The sequence below is a fragment of the Micromys minutus genome, assembly GCF_963924665.1.
Source record: "Micromys minutus genome assembly, chromosome: 5".
In the NCBI taxonomy this organism is placed as follows: domain Eukaryota; kingdom Metazoa; phylum Chordata; class Mammalia; order Rodentia; family Muridae; genus Micromys; species Micromys minutus.
In genome coordinates this window covers 52088898-52099392 of record NC_137974.1, presented here as the reverse complement: position 1 = coordinate 52099392, position 10495 = coordinate 52088898, and the positions used below count along the sequence as shown (strand labels likewise).

Genomic DNA, 10495 nt, shown 5'->3' with positions numbered 1-10495 from the left:
CACCAATGTCCCTAGGTCATGTCTGATCTTTATCAACTTGGAAGGAACCCACAACTTTTATTTACCTGTGTAAATATAGGCATAACCCTTCCCCAACCTAACACATTCCTCATTTTCTATTCTGATATCAGAATATCCTTAATAAAAAGAAGCTGGTTTATTTCCGTGGTTTTTTTCCACAAACCAATGTCTTTCAGCAGGTATGCTACTTTGTTCATTAGCATTTTAAAAATTTAGGGTTAATAAAGCACTATGTAATTTATCTTTGGGATTTCTTGTTGCTCCCTTTTGCCTGTTAAGCATCTCCTTTACAATTAGATCTCTTCACAATTGCTTGTCCTGTAGAATTGTATGGTATTTCTGTAACATATTTTATATTATAATATTTTTTAAAAACTGCTTCATCTTCTTAGATATATATTCTGGACCATTGTCCATTTTAATTTGTACAGATATTCCCATAATGACCATAACTTCTAACAAATGTGTAATTACAGAATCAGCCTTTTCTGACACTAAGTCAGTTGTCCATTAAAATCCCTAATACGTGTCTATAGTATAATGCACATATTTCAACTTACCAAACTCTGTAAAATGGAAGACATCTATCTGCCAAATTTCATTTCTTTGGGAACCCTTGAGGTTAGTTTCTGTAGGCAATGGAGTTTGATTATACAATGGGCAAGTAGGACATTGCCTCACAATTTCCTTAGCTTGCTGCCAAGTGATAGAGAACTCTTTCTTTAAACCTTTGTTGTTAACATGGTGAGATTTTATGGAATTCTGAAGCCACTACTATACTTCCTATTGACAGCTGGCAAATTTTATTGTTACCGTGAACCAGAGGTCCTGGAAGACCTGAATAAGATCTTATGTGAGTGGCAAAACAGGCACTTAGACCACCCTCCACCAAGAACAGCGGAGATCCAGTAACACAGGCCTGACAAGAAGGCATTCTGAGTAGCCAGGAAGCAGAGAGATCTCTGCCAGGTACACAGAAAGTGCACCCCTGCCCGACTTGACCCAGGGAACAAATAACTCGGCATTGGGCCCTCTGTTCACAACCGGCAGCTATTGGGTACAGAGCAGCGAATCAGACCATCCTCCACCAGAACAGCAGAGATCCAGGGACACAGGCCAGGTAAAAGGGAAAGGCTAGAACCAATTACTGACAACAAGATGGCAAGAGGAAAGCAAAAGAATGTACCCCAGGGAAACCAAGACAACCTAGAAACACTAGAACCCAGCTCTCCCATCACAGCAAACAGGGGAATGCCAAACACTCAAAAAAAAAAAAAAAAAAAAAAAAAAAAAAAAAAACTCAGACCCAAAATCCTACCTCAAGATGATGAGAAAGATACTTAAACAAACAGGAAGAAAAGTATAAAGAACTGGATGCTTCTAAAGAAGAAACAAGAAAAACACTCAAAGAATTGAAAGAGCAAGAGGAAAACAGAACCAAAGAGATGAAGGAATGGAAAAAGAAATTAAAACCAAAATGGACACAATAAAGAAAACACTAAAAGAGACAACCCTAGAGGTAGAAAACCTAAAAAGGAAATCAGGAGTCACAGATGCAAGCATTTCCAACAGACTACAAGAGATGGAAGAGAGAATCTTGGGGGCCTAAGACAACATTGAAAACATAAACAAAACAGTCAGAGAAGATGCAAATCCAAAAACCTCCTAACCCAAAATGTCCAGGAGATCCCAGACACAATGAGAAAACCAAACCTAAGGATAATAGGAATAGAAGAGAGTGAAGAATATCAACTAAGAGGCACAGTAAATATCTTCAACAATATCATAGAAGAAAACTTCCCTACCCTTGAGAATGAGATGAGCATGAGCATAAAACAAGCCTACAGAATTCCAAATAAGTTGGACCAGAAAAGAAATTCCTCCTGACAAATAATAGTCAAAATGCCAAGTGCCCAAAGCTAAGAAAAAAATGCTAAAAGCATTAATGGAAAAAGGCCATGTAACATATAAAGGCAGACCAATCAGAATCACACCCAAATTCTCAACAGAGACTATGAAAGCTAGAAGAGCCTGGACAGACATCATGCAGACCATAAGAGAACACAGGTGCCAACCCAAGCTGCTATACCCAGCAAAATTCTCAATCACCGTAGATGAAGAGACCAAGATATTCTAAGATAAACTAAATTTACACAATATCTGACCATGAACCCAGCACTACAATGAATTATGGTGGAAAACCCAATACAATGAGGGGAACTACATCCTAATAAAAACAAGAAAAATCCTATGCAAGAAAACCAAATTAGAAAGGCATACAGGCACAATTCAACCTCCAAAAGCAAAAATAGCAGGAAACAACAACCACTATTTCTTGATATCTGTTAACATAAATGGACTCAATTCCCCAAGAAAAGATATAGGCTATCATACTGGATACATAAAAAAGAGCATTTTGCTGCAAACAGAAAACTCAGAGACAAAGACAGACACTATCTCAGAGTAAAAGGTTGGGAAAAAGCCATCCAAGCAAATGGAACCAAGAAGCAAGCTGGAGTGGCCGTTTTAATATCGAAGAAAGTATATTTTCAACCAAAAGATTTCAAAAAAGATAAGGAAGGATACTTTTCACTCATTACAGGAGATATCTGTCAGGAGAAACTCTCAGTCCTTAACATATATGCTCCAAATACAAAAGCATCCATAGTCATAAAAGAAACCCTACTAAAGCTCAAAAAATACATTTCACCCCACACAATAATAGTGGGAGACCTCAATACCCCACTCTCACTAATGGATGGATGATGGAAACAAAAACTTAACAAGGACACTGTAAAACTAGCAGAGACTATGAACCAACCAGAATTAACATATCTACAGAGTATATCATCCTAAAAAAAAAGAATACACCTTCTTCTCAGCACCTCACGGCACCTTCTTGAAAAGTGACCACATAATTTGGCACAAAACGAGCCTCAACAGATATAAGAAGATTGAAATTCTCCCATGTAACCTTTCAGATCACCAAGATCTAAGGCTGGTCTTTAATAACAACAAAGACAACAAAAAGCCCATATACATATGGAAACTAAACAATGCTCTATCAAACGATAGAAGGGTCAAGGGAGAGATAAAGAAAAAAATTAAGGATTTTCTAGAATTCAATGAAAACAAAAACACAACATACCCAAACCTATGGGATGCAATGAAAGCAGTACTGAGAGGAAAGCTCATAGCTCTGAGTGTTTCCAAAAAGAAACTGGAGAGAGCATACACCAGCAACATGACAGCACAGCTGAAAGATCTAGAACAAAAGAAAGCAGATACACTCAAGAAGAATAGATGGAAAGAAATAATCAAACTTAGGGCAGAAATAGACCAAATAGAAGCAAAAAGAACCATTGAAAGAATCAACAAAACCAATAGATGGTTCTTTGAGAAAATTAACAAGATTGATAAACCCTTAGCCAGACTAACTAGAGGGCAAAGAAAGAGTATCCAAATTAACAGAATCAGAAAGGAAAGTGGAGAAATAACAACTGAAACTGAAGAAATTCAAGAAATTGTCACACCCTACTACAAAAGCCTATACTCAACAAAGCTGAAAAATCTGGAGGAAATGGGTGAATTCCTAGAGAGATACAAGATACTAAACTTAAACCAGGACCAGGTAAACAACCTAAATAATCCCATAACACCTAAAAAATAGAAGCAGTCATCAAAAGCCTCCCAACCAAAAGAACGCCAGTTCCAGATAGGTTCAGTGCAGAGTTTTACCAGACATTTATTGATGACATAATACCAATACTCTCCAAACTATTCCACAAAATAGAATCATATGGAATACTACTTAACTCATTTTTTGAGGCTACAATAACCCTCGTTCCTAGACCACACAAAGATCCTACAAGGAAAGAGAACTTCAGACCATTCTCACTTATGAACATTGATGCAAAAATATTCAACAAAATGCTTGCAAACCGAATCCAAGAACACATCAAAATGATCATTCACCTTGATCAAGTAGGCTTCATCCCTGGGATGCAGGGATGATTTAATATACGGAAATCCGTCAATGTAATTCACCATATGAACAAACTCAAAGAAAATAAACCACATGGTCATCTCACTAGATGCTGAGTAAGCATTTGACAAAATTCAACAGCCTTTCATGTTAAAAGTCCTAGAAAGAACAGGAATCCAAGTCCCATACCTAAACATAATAAAAGCAATATACAGCAAACCAATAGCCAGCATCAAACTTAACGGTGGGAAACTTGAAGCAATCCCACTAAAATCAGAGACTCGACAAGGCTGCCCACTCTCCCCCTACCTATTCAACATAGTACCGTAAGTCCTGGCCGGAACAATTAGACAGCAAAAGGAAATCAAAGGTATTCAAATTGGAAAGAAAGAAGTAAAAACACCATTATTTGCAGATGACATGATAGTGTACTTGAGTGACCCCACAAATTCCACCAGAGAACTCCTACAGCTGATAAACAAGTTCAGCAAAGTGACTGGATATAAAATTAACTCAAACAAATCACTTGCCTTTCTCTACTCAGTGGACAACCATGTGGAGAAAGAAATTAGGGAAATGATACCCTGCACAACAGTCACAAAAAATATGAAATACTTTGGTGTGATTCTAACTGAGCAAGTGAAGGACCTGTATGACAAGAACTTCAAACCTCTAAAGATAGAAATCAAGGAAGATCGCAGAAAATGGAAAGATCTCCCATGTTCATTGATTGGAAGGATCAACATTGTAAAAATGGCCATCTTACCAAAAGCAATCTAAAGATTCAATGCAATCCCCATCAAAATACCAATACAATTCTTTATTGAGTTGGAAAGAGCAATGTGCAATTTCATCTCCAATAACAAAAGACCTAGAATAGCGAAATCCATCCTCAACAACAAGAAAACATCTGCAGGAATTACTATCCCCAACCTCAAGCTATATTACAAGGCAATTCTGCTAAAAACTGCATGGTACTGGTACAGAAATAGGCATGTGGATCAATGGAATAGCATAGAATATCCAGAAATTAGCCCTCACATATTTGTCACCTGATTTTTTACAAAGGAGCTGTAACATTCAATGGAAAAAAGACAACCTATTCAATAAATGTTGTTGGTCCAACTGGCACACAGCATGCAGAAGAATGAAAATAGACCCTTTCTTATCTCCTTGTGCAAAGCTCAAGTGCAAGTGGATCAGTGATTCTGGGGTTCAAACCCAGGTTCTAATAAACCATCACCTAGCAAGAACTTAGAATTACTAGCAAGGATTTTTCTGTTGTTGCTACTCTTGTTTTTCAATACACATACAAGACAAAGTTGTGTTCTATATTTATGTCACAGGAATGACCCCCTGTATAATTCATAGCACTTAGTAAATGCTCTCTGAATGAGTACACATGCACTCTAGTGTTTAATTAGAATTTAACTAGAGTATCTTCAGTCTTTAGATAAAGCATTAAAGAAACCAGCAAACTACAAAAGAATAAGATGGTAGAAGATACCAGATCTAAACTTCAGAATAAAAAATAGTCAGCCAAAGAGACAGATACGCATACAGTAATAAGCAGAATATTCCACAGGAACACACAGCATGGGTCTGACTGTGAGGAAGCTAATTTAACTTCAAACTTTTCCCAACCATCCTTTTTCATTTTCACAACCTAGGTCCTCTAGCCTTGGCTGGCCACCTCAGCCTCCCTCAGTAGCCTCTTTCCCAATTAAATTTAACTGTGTTACAGAGCCGTAGCATCCTGATCTCTAACAAAGCCATTTGTTTTGATAGAATTGGACTAGACTGTGTCTCATACTGAGCACGCTCTGCGCGCATACTAATTTTTTATCGGCAATAACAATCTTAATTGGAATATGTGGAGTTCCACCTTATATATAAAAGCACTTCAACAATATTTCCAAAATATAAAGAACAAAACATATGTGTTTCCACTCAGTCAATATTTAGCAGAATATCTGAAGATCACTTTATTCCAATTTTGAAGTGTTGATAGTTTCTCAGAAAACAAAGATTCTTCATAAGTATCATGTTGATTCTGCAAACTAAGTCTCTTAATATTTTCTTGAAAATAATAAAAATCAGATCCTCTTTAAAGAGCTGGACTATTTCAGGTTACAGTGAGATAATAATCATGAAGTTGATATACAGAAGTGAAAGACTCCCAGAAGGGGAGACCCTCACTCAAGTCTCGGATGACACGACCCCCCCCCCCAAGAACTCACGGGAGATCGTCCTTGCTGCAATTTCATGAGGTTTATTGATGAGAAGACAGGAATGGAACCAGTGTACTGTGGTCGAGACTTGTATACCATGATGCAGGGGTAGAGGAGTCCAACCCAGAGTGGCTGGGAGAGGGGGTTTTGAAAGGAAAAAAAAAAAAAAAAAAAACCACAACCCAAGAAGGGAGGGAGTACGTCACTGGAGAATGCCAAAAATACCAGTAAAGAATTGCAAGGGAAACACCCGGTTTCTCAAGATTATTTATAAGGTGTTATTTAACTTTTATGTTTTTAAGATCAGACAGTTTCTAAAACAGTCACCCCGACATTAAGGCCATAAATTCTTTATGGTCAGCTGGTTCCTGGAATAGAAGAATAGAATTGCAGAACTAGCTAGCCTACATTATTTTGCCTCTACTTTACTTGCTAGGGGCCTTTAACTTTATTTGTTAGGGGGTCAGGATTTATCCTGGCCTTTCATTCCTCACTTCTTCTAGTACCTAGTTCTAATCTTAGAACTAGAGTTAAGTGTCTTTATAATATTGGTTTTCTTGACCTTCTAAGGCATGACATTGTTGGCTTAACATTAAAATCTGCACAATGCTTACTTTTTTAACAAAGGTGAGGTACAAATGTGAGAAGTAAAAGCAGAATTAGAAGAGGCCCCATTAATGAGGAGATGAAAGTGGTCAGCCATGGGGGTCTGTTAAACCATCTCTCGTATCTCAATGTATGGAAATACTGAGGGGTCTGTATTAGTGCTCCTGCATTGTTTCCATGGAGTTTTATAAAAGTGTCCCAGCTGCCGTTCTCCTGGATTCAAGGTTCTAGGTGGTCATTCAGATAGGTGGCCATCTAACTTGCAATGTGACTCACTAATATCTGCATCCCCTTGTCTACACTTTTTATGCACAGTGCCCCGCCAAAGGAAAAAAAGGCCACAATATGACCCCAGTTTACCCCATTTGCTACCTGTTCAAAGTTCTGATCTGCTGTCCCTGGGGTTATGTGAAGCTGAGATGTTAGATCACTGAATGCCCTCTGGTACCGCAGTTTAAACTCATCGCTAGCCTCTCTCAGTGCCCGCTTCACTGCTGCCATGGGGATCACCTCCTGTGCATCCAAACTGCTGCCCTGGCCAGTGGCTCTATTTATCGCGGGGTTATCCGCCAGGTGCCAGGATGTGTTCCCATTGATGGCACTGGGGGGTCTCTCTTTCTGGTTCAGTTTTTCTGGGGCCTTAGCCCTGTTCTCTTTGACATCACTAAACTGACTCCAGCTGTATCCTTTTTAGGAAAACTTGTAGGAGAGAAAGTCAACCACCAGTTCCCGGTTGCTCTGAGACATTTTATAGGCGTTGTCAAAAGCACCAGATACGGCCCTTTCTAGCAGGGTTTTAGGTTCCCCACTTGATGGCATCAAGCCAGGATGGCGTCTCTGACCTGGAACTGGTGGGGTACGTCTGGACACTCAGTCTCATAGGCCTTTTTCAGTTGTTCTCAGGCTTGACGTCTTTCCACCTCAAGGGCCTTTAGGCAGGCAAGCAAAGGTTTAGAAAGAACAGCATCAGGACTATACACTCCACTCTACTCAATGGTGGCGGTCCCCCACACAGGATCTCATAAGAGGTTAGTTTAAATCGTCCAGGGGTGTTCCGTACTCAGAAAAGGGCAAAGGGAAGGAGGGCTGTCTAGTCATTTTCACCTGTCTCTAAGGTCAATTTTGGTCTCTTTTAGAGTTTTATTTATCCTTTTTACCTGACCTTAGCTCTGGGGCCAGTAAGCCCAACGTTATGTCCAATTGGTCCCCAAGAAACAAGCTAACATCTGACAAAATGAACATATGATAAGCGTCAACCAAGGTAGGATTCGTTCATCAAGATACCGACATCAAGGAGAGAACAGCGACACACCTCACTGCCCTCAGAGCTAGTGATGTACTGAAAGGTCAACTATTTTACCAGCATGCTTAAGGTCCTGGGTTTAATCTTGTCACAGAGGAGAAAATTTCATCTCCTTCACAAGGCCCTGAGGTAAACTTAGTATTATTACAGGCATAATGGACACAGCGTCAGACTGCCTTCCAAATTTGTCTTTCATTCTGTAAATTAGTGCAGCTCCAAACCCCATCAGAGAAGTTTCTGTGTGCAGTGGACAGCAGTTAACACGGAAACACACAACTTGCCAAAATACAGAAATACGTGACTATGATACGCTCAATCACAGATGGAGCAGCCATATTGCACTCACTTCCCAAGGCTCAGGGACTACTGTTAAATAGAGGTAGGGCCATTGTAAGAGCTAGAACAGGAAGAAAATGTGTCTCCTAGACATGGCAGGACCACTACACTTACAAACTCACAGTACCTATGGGAGCCCAAGCGAGACCTGCACAGTCATCATGTAGGAAGAATACTCAATCATGTAGGGAGGTGTTGAGAAGCTGCAAACCCTGCCTGAGGAACTATCGAATTTGGTGGCTTCTGGGGCAGGAAGAGAAAGTTATTTTTAAGAATATGACCCCTATTAGGTCAATCACCTTCGGGCTCCATACTCACAAGTATATAGAGTCAATGAGATAATGTTTTAAAATTTCAACACAAAGGCAATAAACACTGTTTTAGTGAATATTTTTTCACCTCCCTTACAGTCTGACCAGCTTTATTTTATTATGTTTTTAATAATTGTTGCTTTCAGGAGACATGGTTCAAGGGAATTTGTGTAAGAGAACCCAAAGCCAAGTACAGCCACCTCTGCTCCAGGAATAACCTACAAGTTTCTCAATTTAAAACATAAGTAAATTAGAGTCTATTTAATGTGGAAAACCTCCAGAACATTTGTTGTGTCCACTGTACATCAGTAGTTCTTTCTTTTTAATTATTAGTTTTGCTTTTGCATCCTGATAGCCATTTCTCCTCCCTCCTCTTCTCCCAGTCCTTCCTCCCATCCCTCCCCCATACTCCCAATTTACGCCTCCTCTGTTTCTCTGCAGAAAAGGGCAGGCCTCTCACAGATATCTACCAGTTACGGCATATCAGGTTGCAATAAGACCTCCTCTATTATTAAGGCTAGATTGGGCAACCCCGTAGGAAGAAAAAGCAGGCAGAGTCAGGAACAGCCTCTGCTTCCACTGTTAAGAGTACCATAAGAAGATCAAGCTACGCAGCTGTAACGTGCTCAGAGAGCCTGGTCCTATCCCCTGCAGGCTTTCTGACTGGCAATCCAATCTATATGTGTTCCCATAAACCCAGGTTAGTTGGCTCTTGGAGTTTTATTGTGGGATTTTTCACCCCATTGGTGCCTGCAGTCCTTTCTCCTGCTCTTCAACAGGATTCCCCAAGTTCTGCCAAAAGTTTCATTGTTCTCTAACCCTTTATTTGTGGCTCTATTTTCTCTATATAGATACAAGCACAGTGATGAGTATGTTATGTTTGTTACTGTGCCTCCCAAATCCCCTCCTCTACCCAGTGCATGGAAAAGACTGATTAAATATTCATTGGTTGACTGTAAATGGTTTCACTGATTTATCCCTCCAAGCCCACAATCAATTCCATATTTTAAGACATTTAATTGTAAGTAATTATTTCATTTTTAAACAAAGACATACCACTGTAAGGAACTCCAGTTGGCTCTAAGTAACCAGTATAATCATTCTCAACTCAACACCACTGGCCATAACCAAATGGGTTAATTGTTTAATTCCCAAAGAATTCCCTTTGGATTTTTGAGACATTTAAAATAACTCAAGAACAAACAGCACACTCCTCTCTTGGGCTCATTTTAAATAAATCTGGTTTTGTTTGAAGGCCTGCAATCATTCCTAAAGTTGCCCTCAATTCTAAACACATGCACATACCATACACACACACACACACACACACACACACACACACACACACACACATACCTCTTTACATTTTACTAGAATTAAATTATTATATCAGACTGCCTTCTCCCCACCAAGTTTCATGCTAACATTGCTGCCCTCCAAAAATCAAAAGGGTTAAATGGATTCAGATACAAGAAAAATGTTACTGTTTTTAAGGCTATGGCCTTTTCTAAGCATGGTGGTAAGATGCCTGTATTGTATTTTTAGATCCACAGAAAACTGAGGCAGGAAACCACCTGAACCTAGAAGTCCGAAGTAAACATGAGAATACAGACAGTCCTTGCAGGAGTGGAGAACAGGGTTTCATGTTGGGGTTTGTCTTGTGCACTATGTATTCAGATACTGAGTTCTGTACCCCAAGATT

The 10495-nt window shown here is 39.4% G+C and overlaps 1 pseudogene across 1 annotated transcript; it reads right to left on the bottom strand.

Annotated features, from left to right (window-relative positions):
- Positions 1–6855: 6855 nt before the first annotated feature.
- LOC308421135 (bcl-2-like protein 1) lies at positions 6856–7590 on the bottom strand (annotated as a pseudogene). The gene has a single exon. The product of its transcript is annotated as a bcl-2-like protein 1 (transcript).
- Between the last annotated feature and the right edge of the window lie 2905 nt (positions 7591–10495).